The sequence below is a fragment of the Anas platyrhynchos genome, chromosome 19 (genome assembly GCF_047663525.1).
Source record: "Anas platyrhynchos isolate ZD024472 breed Pekin duck chromosome 19, IASCAAS_PekinDuck_T2T, whole genome shotgun sequence".
NCBI classification, from domain to species: domain Eukaryota; kingdom Metazoa; phylum Chordata; class Aves; order Anseriformes; family Anatidae; genus Anas; species Anas platyrhynchos.
In genome coordinates, this window is record NC_092605.1 from 14003945 (window position 1) to 14017131 (window position 13187).

A 13187-nucleotide genomic window follows, 5' to 3' on the forward strand; every position below is an offset into this window, starting at 1 on the left:
TGAAGACTATGGGTACAAGTGAACTCCCCAGGGGAGCCTTTACACTGCCCCACATGCAACTGGACCCTTCGGGTTCGTTGTTTCTGAGCATCCCTAAACATAGCCCTAACCGGCATCGAAGATGACTGAAAAATCAGGCCCCAGGAAATGCGTTGCGAGCCCTTTTCGCCCATCCAAAAGTGCCCCCAAAGGAAGGCTTTGGGTACAATGAACTCCCCAGGGGAGCCGTTACGCAGCCCCACATGCAACTGGACCCTCCGGGTTCGCTGTTTCCGAGCATCCCTAAACAGAGCCCAAGCCGGCATCGATGACGACTGAAAAATCACACCCCAGGAAATGCTTTTCGAGCCCCTTTGGACCATTCAAAAGTGCCCCCAAAGGAAGGCTTTGGGTACAAGTGAACTCCCCAGGGGAGCCTTTACGCAGCCCCACATGCAACTGGACCCTCCGGGTTCGCTGTTTCCGAAAATTCCTAAACATAACCCTAGCCGGCATCAATGACGACTGAAAAATCAGGCCGCAGGAAATGCGTTACGAGCCCTTTTCGCCCTTCCAAAAGTCCCCCCAAATGAAGACTATGGGTACAAGTGAACTCCCCAGGGGAGCCTTTACACTGCCCAACATGCAACTGGACCCTTCGGGTTCCTTATTTCTGAGCATCCCTAAACATAGCCCTAACCGGCATCGAAGATGACTGAAAAATCAGGCCCTAGGAAATGCGTTGCGAGCCCTTTTCGCCCATCCAAAAGTGCCCCCAAAGGAAGGCTTTGGGTACAAGTGAACTCCCCAGGGGAGCCTTTACGCAGCCCCACATGCAACTGGACCCTCCGGGTTCGCTGTTCCTGAGCAAACGTATACGTAGCCCTAGCCGTCAGTGGAGATGACTGAAAAATCAGGCCCCAGGAAATGCTTTGCGAGCCCTTTTCGCCCATCCAAAAGTGCCCCCAAAGGAAGGCTTTGGGTACAAGTGAACTCCCCAGCGGAGCCGTTACGCAGCCCCACATGCAACTGGACCCTCCGGGTTCGCTGTTTCCGAGCATCCCTAAACAGACCCCAAGCCGGCATTGATGACGACTGAAAAATCAGGCCCCAGGAAATGCTTTGCGAGCCCCTTTGGACCATTCAAAAGTGCCCCCAAAGGAAGGCTTTGGGTACAAGTGAACTCCCCAGGGGAGACTTTACGCAGCCCCACATGCAACTGGACCCTCCGGGTTCGCTGTTTCCGAGCATTCCTAAACATAACCCTAGACGGCATCAATGACGACTGAAAAATCAGGCCGCAGGAAATGCGTTACGAGCCCTTTTCGCCCTTCCAAAAGTCCCCCCAAATGAAGACTATGGGTACAAGTGAACTCCCCAGGGGAGCCTTTACGCAGCCCCACATGCAACTGGACCCTCCGGGTTCGCTGTTCCTGAGCAAAACTAAACGTAGCCCTAGCCGGAATCGAAGACGACTGAAAAATCAGGCCCCAGGAAATGCGTTGCGAGCCCTTTTCGCCCATCCAAAAGTGCCCCCAAAGGAAGGCTTTGGGTACAAGTGAACTCCCCAGGGGAGCCTTTACGCAGCCCCACATGCAACTGGACCCTCCGGGTTCGCTGTTTTCGAGCATCCCTAAACAAATCCCTAGTCGGCATCGAAGACGACTGAAAAATCAGGCCCCAGGAAATGCGTTGCGAGCCCTTTTCGCCCATCCAAAAGTGCCCCCAAAGGAAGGCTTTGGGTACAAGTGAACTCCCCAGGGGAGCCTTTATGCAGCCCCACATGCAACTGGACCCTCCGGGTTCGCTGTTTCCGAGCATCCCTAAACATATCCCTTGCCGGCACGGAAGACGAATGAAAAATCAGGCCCCAGGAAATGCGTTGCGAGCCCTTTTCGCCCATCCAAAAGTGCCCCCAAAGGAAGGCTTTGGGTAAAAGTGAACTCCCCAGGGGAGCCTTTATGCAGCCCCACATGCAACTGGACCCTCCGGCTTCGTTGTTCCTGAGCAAAAGTAAACGTAGCCCTAGCCGTCAGTGGAGACGAGTGAAAAATCAGGCCCCAGGAAATGCGTTGCGAGCCCTTTTCGCCCATCCAAAAGTGCCCCCAAAGGAAGGCTTTGGGTACAATGAACTCCCCAGGGGAGCCGTTACGCAGCCCCACATGCAACTGGACCCTCCGGGTTCGCTGTTCCTGAGCAAAACTAAACGTAGCCCTAGCCGGCATCGAAGACGACTGAAAAATCAGGCCCCAGGAAATGCGTTCCGAGCCCTTTTCGCCCATCCAAAAGTGCCCCCAAAGGAAGGCTTTGGGTAAAAGTGAACTCCCCAGGGGAGCCTTTATGCAGCCCCACATGCAACTGGACCCTCCGGGTTCGCTGTTCCTGAGCAAACGTAAACGTAGCCCTAGCCGTCAGTGGAGACGAGTGAAAAATCAGGCCCCAGGAAATGCGTTGCGAGCCCTTTTCTCCCATCCAAAAGTGCCCCCAAAGGAAGGCTTTGGGTACAATCAACTCCCCAGGGGAGCCTTTACGCAGCCCCACATGCAACTGGACCCTCCGGGTTCGCTGTTTCCGAGCATCCCTAAACATAACACTAGCCGGCATCGAAGACGACTGAAAAATCAGGCCCCAGGAAATGCGTTGCGAGCCCTTTTCGCCCATCCAAAAGTGCCCCCAAAGGAAGGCTTTGGGTACAAGTGAACTCCCCAGGGGAGCCTTTACGCAGCCCCACATGCAACTGGACCCTCCGGGTTCGCTGTTTCCGAGCATTCCTAAACATATCCCTAGCCGGCATCAATGACGACTGAAAAATCAGGCCCCAGGAAATACGTTACAAGCCCTTTTCGCCCTTCCAAAAGTCCCCCCAAATGAAGACTATGGGTACAAGTGAACTCCCCAGGGGAGCCTTTACGCAGCCCCACATGCAACTGGACCCTCCGGGTTCGCTGTTCCTGAGCAAAACTATACGTAGCCCTAGCCGTCATTGGAGACGAGTGAAAAATCAGGCCCCAGTAAATGTGTTGCGAGCCTCTTTGGACCATCCAAAAGTGCCCCCAAAGGAAGGCTTTGGATACAAGTGAACTCCCCAGGGGAGCCTTTACGCAGCCCCACATGCAACTGGACCCTCCGGGTTCGCTGTTTCCGAGTATCCCTAAACATATCCCTAGCCGGCATTGAAGACGACTGAAAAATCAGGCCCCAGGAAATGCGTTGCGAGCCCTTTTCGCCCATCCAAAAGTGCCCCCAAAGGGAGGCTTTGGGTACAAGAGAACTCCCCAGGGGAGCCTTTACGCAGCTCCACATGCAAAAGGACCCTCCGGGTTCACTGTTCCTGAGCAAAACTAAACGTAGCCCTAGCCGTCATCGGAGATGAGTGAAAAATCAGGCCCCAGGAAATGCATTGCGAGCCTTTTTCGCCCATCCAAAAGTGCCCCCAAAGGAAGGCTTTGGGTACAAGTGAACTCCCCAGGGGTGCCTTTACGCAGCCCCACATGCAACTGGACCCTCCAGGTTCGATTTTTCCGAGCAACCCTAAATATATCCCTAGCCGGCATGGGAGAAGACTGAAAAGCCGGGCCCCAGAAAACGCGTTGCAAGCCCCATTGGACCATCCAAAAGTGTCACCAAAGGAAGGCTTTGGGTACAAGTGAACTCCCCAGGGGAGCCTTTACGCAGCCCCTCATGCAACTGGACCCTCCGGGTTCACTGTTTCCGAGCATCCCTAAACATAGCCCTTGCCGGCATCGAAAACGACTAAAATATCAGGCCCCAGGAAATGTGTTACGAGCCCTTTTCGCCCATCCAAAACTGTCACCAAAGAAAGGCTTTGGGTACAAGTGAACTCCCCAGGGGAGCCTTTACGCAGCCCCACATGCAACTGGACCCACCGGGTTCGCTGTTTCCGAGGAACCCTAAATATATCCCTAGCCGGCATGGGAGAAGACTGAAAACCCGGGCCCCAGAAAACGTGTTGCAAGGCCCTTTGGACCATCCCAAAGTGTCACCAAAGGAAGGCTTTGGGTACAAGTGAACTCCCCAGGGGAGCCTTTACACTGCCCCACATGCAACTGGACCCTCCGGGTTCGCTGTTCATGAGCAAACCTAAACGTAGCCCTAGCCGTCATCGGAGACAAGTGAAAAATCCGGCCCCACGAAATGCGTTGCGAGCCCCTTTGGACCATCCAAAAGTGCCCCCAAAGGAAGGCTTTGGGTACAAGTGAACTCCCCAGGGGAGCCTTTACGCAGCCCCACATGCAACTGGACCCTCCGGGTTCGCTGTTTCCGAGCATCCCTAAACATAACCCTAGCCGGCATCGAAGACGACTGAAAAATCAGGCCCCAGGAAATGCGATGCAAGCCCTTTTCGCCCATCCAAAAGTGCCCCCAAAGGAAGGCTTTGGGTACAAGTGAACTCCCCAGGGGAGCCTTTACGCAGCCCCACATGCAACTGCACCCTCCGGGTTCGCTTTTCCTGAGCAAAATTAAAAGTAGCCCTAGCCGTCATCGGAGACGACTGTAAAATCAGGCCCCAGGAAATGTGTTGCGAGCCCCTTTGGACCATCCAAAAGTGCCCCCAGAGGAAGGCTTTGGATACAAGTGAACTCCCCAGGGGAGCCTTTACGCAGCCCCACATGCAACTGGACCCTCCGGGTTCGCTGTTTCCGAGCATCCCTAAACATATCCCTAGCCGGCATTGAAGACGACTGAAAAATCAGGCCCCAGGAAATGCGTTGCGAGCCCTTTTCGCCCATCCAAAAGTGCCCCCAAAGGGAGGCTTTGGGTACAAGAGAACTCCCCAGGGGAGCCTTTACGCAGCTCCACATGCAAAAGGACCCTCCGGGTTCACTGTTCCTGAGCAAAACTAAACGTAGCCCTAGCCGTCATCGGAGATGAGTGAAAAATCAGGCCCCAGGAAATGCATTGCGAGCCTTTTTCGCCCATCCAAAAGTGCCCCCAAAGGAAGGCTTTGGGTACAAGTGAACTCCCCAGGGGTGCCTTTACGCAGCCCCACATGCAACTGGACCCTCCAGGTTCGATTTTTCCGAGCAACCCTAAATATATCCCTAGCCGGCATGGGAGAAGACTGAAAACCCGGGCCCCAGAAAACGCGTTGCAAGCCCCATTGGACCATCCAAAAGTGTCACCAAAGGAAGGCTTTGGGTACAAGTGAACTCCCCAGGGGAGCCTTTACGCAGCCCCACATGCAGCTGGACCCTCCGGGTTCGCTGTTTCCGAGCATCCCTAAACATAGCCCTAGCCGGCATCGAAAACGACTAAAATATCAGGCCCCAGGAAATGCGTTACGAGCCCTTTTCTCCCATCCAAAAGTGCCCCCAAAGGAAGGCTTTGGGTACAAGTGAACTCCCCAGGGGAGCCTTTATGCAGCCCCACATGGAACTGGACCCTCCGGGTTCGCTGTTTCCGAGCATCCCTAAACATATCACTAGCAGTCATCGGAGACGAGTGAAAAATTAGGCAGCAGGAAATGGGTTACGAGCCCCTTTGGACCATCCAAAAGTGCCCCCAAAGGAAGGCTTTTGGTACAAGTGAACTCCCCAGGGGAGCCTTTACGCAGCCCCTCATGCAACTGGACCCTCCGGGTTCACTGTTTCCGAGCATCCCTAAACATAGCCCTTGCCGGCATCGAAGACGACTGAAAAATCAGGCCCCAGGAAACGCGTTGCAAGCCCCTTTGGACCATCCAAAAGTGTCACCAAAGGAAGGCTTTGGGTACAAGTGAACTCCCCAGGGGAGCCTTTACGCAGCCCCACATGCAACTGGACCCTCAGGGTTCGCTGTTTCCCAGCATCCCTAAACATAGCCTTGGCCGGCATGGATGACGACTGAAAAATCATGCCCTAGGAACTGCGTTCCGAGCCCTTTTCGCCCATCCAATAGTGCCCCCAAATGAAGACTTTGGGTACAAGAGAACTCCCCAGGGGAGCCTTTACGCAGCCCCACATGCAACTGGACCCTCCGGGTTCGCTGTTTCAGAGCATCCCTAAACATATCCCTAGCCGGCATCGAAGACGACTAAAAAGCAGGCCCCAGGAAATGCGTTGCGAGCCCTTTTCGCCCATCCAAAACTGTCACCAAAGAAAGGCTTTGGGTACAAGTGAACTCCCCAGGGGAGCCTTTACGCAGCCCCACATGCAACTGGACCCACCGGGTTCGCTGTTACCGAGGAACCCTAAATATATCCCTAGCCGGCATGGGAGAAGACTGAAAATCTGGGCCGCAGAAAACGTGTTGCAAGCCCCTTTGGACCATCCAAAAGTGTCACCAAAGGAAGGCTTTGGGTACAAGTGAACTCCCCAGGGGAGCCTTTACGCAGCCCCACATGCAACTGGACCCTCCGGGTTCGCTGTTTCCGAGCATCCCTAAACATAGACCTTGCCGGCATCGAAGACGTGTTAAAAATCAGGCCCCAGGAAATGCGTTACGAGCCCTTTTCACCCATCCAAAAGTGTCACCAAAGGAAGGCTTTGGGTACAAGTGAACTCCCCAGGGGAGCCTTTACGCAGCCCCACATGCAACTGGACCCTCCGGGTTCGCTGTTTCCGAGCATCCCTAAACATAGCCCTAGCCGGCATCGATGACGACTGAAAAATCAGGCCCCAGGAAATGCGTTACGAGCCCTTTTCGCCCATCCAAAAGTGCCCCCAAAGGAAGGCTTTGGGTACAAGAGAACTCACCAGGGGAGCCTTTACGCAGCCCCACATGCAACTGGACCCTCCGGGTTCGATTTTTCCGAGCAACCCTAAATATATCCCTAGCCGGCATGGGAGAAGACTGAAAACCCGGGCCCCAGAAAACGCGTTGCAAGCCCCATTGGACCATCCAAAAGTGTCACCAAAGGAAGGCTTTGGGTACAAGTGAACTCCCCAGGGGAGCCTTTACGCAGCCCCACATGCAACTGGACCCTCCGGGTTCGCTGTTTCCGAGCATCCCTAAACATAGCCCTAGCTTGCATCGAAGACGACTGAAAAATCACGCCACAGGAAACGCTTTGCAATCCCCTTTGGACCATCCAAAAGTGTCACAAAAGGAAGGCTTTGGGTACAAGTGAACTCCCCAGGGGAGCCTTTACGCAGCCCCACATGCAACTGGACCCTCCGGGTTCGCTGTTTCCGAGCATCCCTAAACATAGCACTAGCCGGCATCGAAGACGACTGAAAAATCAGGCCCCAGGAAATGCGTTGCAAGCCCTTTTCGCCCATCCAAAAGTGACCCCAAAGGAAGGATTTGGGTACAATTGAACTCCCCAGGGGAGCCTTTACGCAGCCCCACATGCAACTGGACCCTCCGGGGTCAATTTTTCCGAGCAACTCTATATATATCACTAGCCGGCATAGGAGAAGACTGAAAACACGGGCCCCAGAAAACGAGTTTCAAGCCCCTTTGGACCATCCAAAAGTGTCACCAAAGGAAGGCTTTGGGTACAAGTGAACTCCGCAGGGGAGCCTTTACGCAGCCCCACATGCAACTGGACCCTCCGGGTTCGCTGTTTCCGAGCATCCCTAAACATAGCCCTAGCCGGCATCGAATACAACTGAAAATCAGGCCCCAGGAAACGCGTTGCAAGCCCCTTTGGACCATCCCAAAGTGTCACCAAAGGAAGGCTTTGGGTACAAGTGAACTCCCCAGGGGAGCCTTTACGCAGCCCCACATGCAACTGGACCCTCCGGGTTCGCTGTTACCGAGGAACCCTAAATATATCCCTAGCCGGCATGGGAGAAGACTGAAAATCTGGGCCGCAGAAAACGTGTTGCAAGCCCCTTTGGAACATCCAAAAGTGTCACCAAAGGAAGGCTTTGGGTACAAGTGAACTCCCCAGGGGAGCCTTTACGCAGCCCCACATGCAACTGGACCCTCCGGGTTCGCTGTTTCCGAGCATCCCTAAACATAGACCTTGCCGGCATCGAAGACGACTGAAAAATCAGGCCCCAGGAAATGCGTTACGAGCCCTTTTCGCCCATCCAAAAGTGCCCCCAAAGGAAGGCTTTGGGTACAAGAGAACTCCCCAGGGGAGCCTTTACGCAGCCCCACATGCAACTGGACCCTCCGGGTTCGCTGTTTCCGAGCATCCCTAAACATAGCCCTAGCCGGCATCGATGACGACTGAAAAATCAGGCCCCAGGAAATGCGTTACGAGCCCTTTTCGCCCATCCAAAAGTGCCCCCAAAGGAAGGCTTTGGGTACAAGAGAACTCACCAGGGGAGCCTTTACGCAGCCCCACATGCAACTGGACCCTCCGGGTTCGATTTTTCCGAGCAACCCTAAATATATCCCTAGCCGGCATGGGAGAAGACTGAAAACCCGGGCCCCAGAAAACGCGTTGCAAGCCCCATTGGACCATCCAAAAGTGTCACCAAAGGAAGGCTTTGGGTACAAGTGAACTCCCCAGGGGAGCCTTTACGCAGCCCCACATGCAACTGGACCCTCCGGGTTCGCTGTTTCCGAGCATCCCTAAACATAGACCTTGCCGGCATCGAAGACGTGTTAAAAATAAGGCCCCAGGAAATGCGTTACGAGCCCTTTTCACCCATCCAAAAGTGTCACCAAAGGAAGGCTTTGGGTACAAGTGAACTCCCCAGGGGAGCCTTTACGCAGCCCCACATGCAACTGGACCCTCCGGGTTCGCTGTTTTCGAGCATCCCTAAACATAGCCCTAGCTTGCATCGAAGACGACTGAAAAATCACGCCACAGGAAACGCTTTGCAATCCCCTTTGGACCATCCAAAAGTGTCACAAAAGGAAGGCTTTGGGTACAAGTGAACTCCCCAGGGGAGCCTTTACGCAGCCCCACATGCAACTGGACCCTCCGGGTTCGCTGTTTCCGAGCATCCCTAAACATAGCACTAGCCGGCATCGAAGACGACTGAAAAATCAGGCCCCAGGAAATGCGTTGCAAGCCCTTTTCGCCCATCCAAAAGTGACCCCAAAGGAAGGATTTGGGTACAATTGAACTCCCCAGGGGAGCCTTTACGCAGCCCCACATGCAACTGGACCCTCCGGGGTCAATTTTTCCGAGCAACTCTATATATATCACTAGCCGGCATGGGAGAAGACTGAAAACACGGGCCCCAGAAAACGCGTTGCAAGCCCCTTTGGACCATCCAAAAGTGTCACCAAAGGAAGGCTTTGGGTACAAGTGAACTCCGCAGGGGAGCCTTTACGCAGCCCCACATGCAACTGGACCCTCCGGGTTCGCTGTTTCCGAGCATCCCTAAACATAGCCCTAGCCGGCATCGAATACAACTGAAAATCAGGCCCCAGGAAACGCGTTGCAAGCCCCTTTGGACCATCCCAAAGTGTCACCAAAGGAAGGCTTTGGGTACAAGTGAACTCCCCAGGGGAGCCTTTACGCAGCCCCACATGCAACTGGACCCTCCGGGTTCGCTGTTTCCGAGCATCCCTAAACATAGCCCTAGCCGGCATCGAAGACGACTGAAAAATCAGGCCCCAGGAAATGCGTTGCGAGCCCTTTTCGCCCATGCAAAAGTGCCTCCAAAGGGAGGCTTTGGGTACAAGAGAACTCCCCAGGGGAGCCTTTACGCAGCTCCACATGCAAATGGACCCTCCGGGTTCACTGTTCCTGAGCAAAACTAAACTTAGCCCTAGCCGTCATCGGAGACGAGTGAAAAATCAGGCCCCAGGAAATGCGTTGCGAGCCCCTTTGGACCATCCAAAAGTGCCCCCAAAGGAAGGCTTTGGATAAAAGTGAACTCCCCAGGGGAGCCTTTATGCAGCCCCACATGCAACTGGACCCTCCGGGTTCGCTGTTCCTGAGGAAACGTAAACGTAACCCTAGCCGTCAGTGGAGACGACTGAAAAATTAGGCCCCAGGAAATGCGTTGCGAGCCCTTTTCGCCCATCCAAAAGTGCCACCAAAGGAAGGCTTTGGGTACAAGGGAACTCACCAGGGGAGCCTTTACGCAGCCCCACATGCAACTGGACCCTCCGGGTTCGATTTTTCCGAGCAACCCTAAATATATCCCTAGCCGGCATGGGAGAAGACTGAAAACCCGGGCCCCAGAAAACGCATTGCAAGCCCCATTGGACCATCCAAAAGTGTCACCAAAGGAAGGCTTTGGGTACAAGTGAACAACCCAGGGGAGCCTTTACGCAGCCCCACATGCAACTGGACCCTCCGGGTTCGCTGTTTCCGAGCATCCCTAAACATAGCCCTAGCCGGCATCGATGACGACTGAAAAATCAGGCCCCAGGAAATGCGTTACGAGCCCTTTTCGCCCATCCAAAAGTGCCCCAAAAGGAAGGCTTTGGGTACAAGTGAACTCCCCAGGGGAGCCTTTACAGAGCCCCACATGCAACTGGACCCTCCAGTTTCGATATTTCCGAGCAACCCTAAATATAGCCCTAGCCGGCATGGGAGAAGACTGAAAACCCGGGTCCCAGAAAACGCGTTGCAAGCCCCTTTGGACCATCCAAATGTGTGACCAAAGGAAGGCTTTGGGTACAAGTGACCTCCCCAGGGGAGCCTTTACGCAGCCCCACATGCAACTGGACCCTTCGGGTTCGAATTTTCCGAGCAACCCTAAATATATCCCTAGCCGGCATGGGAGAATACTGAAAACCCGGGCCCCAGAAAAAGCGTTGCAAGCCCCTTTGGAACATCCCAAAGTGTCACCAAAGGAAGGCTTTGGGTACAAGTGAACTCCCCAGGAGAGCCTTTACGCAGCCCCACATGCAACTGGACCCTCCGGGTTCGCTGTTTCCCAGCAACCCTAAACGTAGCCCTACCAGTCATCGTAGACGAGTGAAAAATCAGGACCCAGGAAATGTGGTGTGAGCCCCTTTGAACCATCCAAAAGTGTCACCAAAGGAAGGACTTGGGTACATGTGAAGTTCCCAGGGGAGCCTTTACGCAGCCCCACATGCAACTGGACCCTCCGGGTTCGCTGTTGTCGAGCATCCCTAAACAGAGCCCTAGCTTGCATCGAAGACGACTGAAAAATCACGCCACAGGAAACGCTTTGCAATCCCCTTTGGACCATCCAAAAGTGTCACAAAAGGAAGGCTTTGGGTACAAGTGAACTCCCCAGGGGAGCCTTTACGCAGCCCCACATGCAACTGGACCCTCCGGGTTCGCTGTTTCCGAGCATCCCTAAATATAGCCCTAGCCGGCATGGAAGACGACTGAAAAATCACGCCCCAGGAAACGCTTTGAAATCCCCTTTGGACCATCCAAAAGTGTCACCAAAGGAAGGTTTTGGGTACAAGTGAACTCCCCAGGGGAGCCTTTACTCAGCCCCACATGCAACTGGCCCCTCCGGGTTCGCTGTTTCCGAGGAACCCTAAATATATCCCTAGCCGGCATCGAAGACGACTGAAAAATCAGGCCCCAGGAAATGCGTTGCGAGCCCTTTTCGCCCATCCAAAAGTGCCCCCAAAAAAAGGCTTTGGGTACAAGTGAACTCCCCAGGGGAGCCTTTACGCAGCCCCACATGCAACTGGACCCTCCTGGTTTGCTGTTTCCGAGCATCCCTAAACATAGCCCTAGCCGGCATCGAAGACGACTGAAAAATCAGGCCCCAGGAAATGCGTTGCGAGCCGTTTTCGCCCATCCAAAAGTGCTCCCTAAGGAAGGCTTTGGATTCAAGTGTACTCCCCAGGGGAGCCTTTACACAGCCCCACATGCAACTGGACCCTCCGGGTTCGCTGTTTCCGAGCATCCCTAAACATAGCCCTAGCCGTCATCGAAGACGACTGAAAAATCAGGCCCCAACAAATGCGTTACGAGCCCCTTTGGACCATCCAAAACTGCCCCCAAAGGAAGGCTTTGGGTACAAATGAACTCCCCAGGGGAGCCTTTACGCAGCCCCACATGCAAATGGTCCCTTCGGGTTCACTGTTTCCGAGCATCCCTAGACATAGCCCTAGCCAGCATCGAACACGACTGAAAAATCAAGCCCCAGGAAACGCGTTGCAAGCCCTTTTGGTCCATCCAAAAGTGTCACCAAAGGAAGGCTTTGGGTACAAGTGAACTCCCCAGGGGAGCCTTTACACAGCCCCACATGCAACTGGACCCTCCGGGTTCGCTGTTTTCGAGCATCCCTAAACATAGCCCTAGCCGGCATCGATGACGACTGAAAAATCAGGCCCCAGGAAATGCGTTGCGAGCCTTTTTCGCCCATCCAAAAGTGCCCCCAAAGGAAGGCTTTGGGTACAAGTGAACTCCCCAGGGGAGCCTTTACGCAACCCCACATGCAACTGGACCCTCCGGGTTCGCTGTTTCCGAGCATCCCTAAACATAGCCCTAGCCGGCATCGATGACGAATGAAAAATCAGGCCCCAGGAAATGCGTTCCGAGCCCTTTTCGCCCATCCAAAAGTGCCCCCAAAGGAAGGCTTTGGGTACAAGTGAACTCCCCAGGGGAGCCTTTACACTGCCCCACATGCAACTGGACCCTCCGGGTTCGCTGTTCATGAGCAAACCTAAACGTAGCCCTAGCCGTCATCGGAGACGACTGAAAAATGAGGCCCCAGGAAATGCGTTGCGAGCCCCTTTGGAACATCCAAAAGTGCCCCCTAGGGAAGGCTTTGGATACATCTGAAGTTCCCAGGGGAGCCTTTACGCAGCCCCATATGCAACTGGACCCTCCGGGTTCGCTGTTTACTAGCATCCCTAAACATAGCCCTTGCCGGCATCGAAGACGACTGAAAAATCAGGCCCCAGGAAATGCGTTGCAAGCCCTTTTCGCCCTTCCAAAATTCCCCCCAAAGGAAGGCTTTGGGTACAAGTGAACTCCCCAGGGGAGCCTTTATGCAGCCCCACATGCAACTGGACCCTCCGGGTTCGCTGTTTCCGATCATCCCTAAACATAACCCTAGCCAGCATCGAAGATGACTGAAAAATCAGGCCCCAGGAAATGCGTTGCAAGCCCTTTTCGCCCATCCAAAAGTGACCCCAAAGGAAGGATTTGGGTATAATTGAACTCCCCAGGGGAGCCTTTACGCAGCCCCACATGCAACTGGACCCTCCGGGGTCGATTTTTCCGAGCAACTCTATATATATCACTAGCCGGCAAAGGGAGAAGACTGAAAACCCGGGCCCCAGAAAACGCGTTGCAAGCCCCTTTGGACCATCCAAAAGTGTCACCAAAGGAAGGCTTTGGGTACAAGTGAACTCCCCAGGGGAGCCTTTACGCAGCCCCACATGCAGCTGGACCCTCCGGGTTCGCTGTT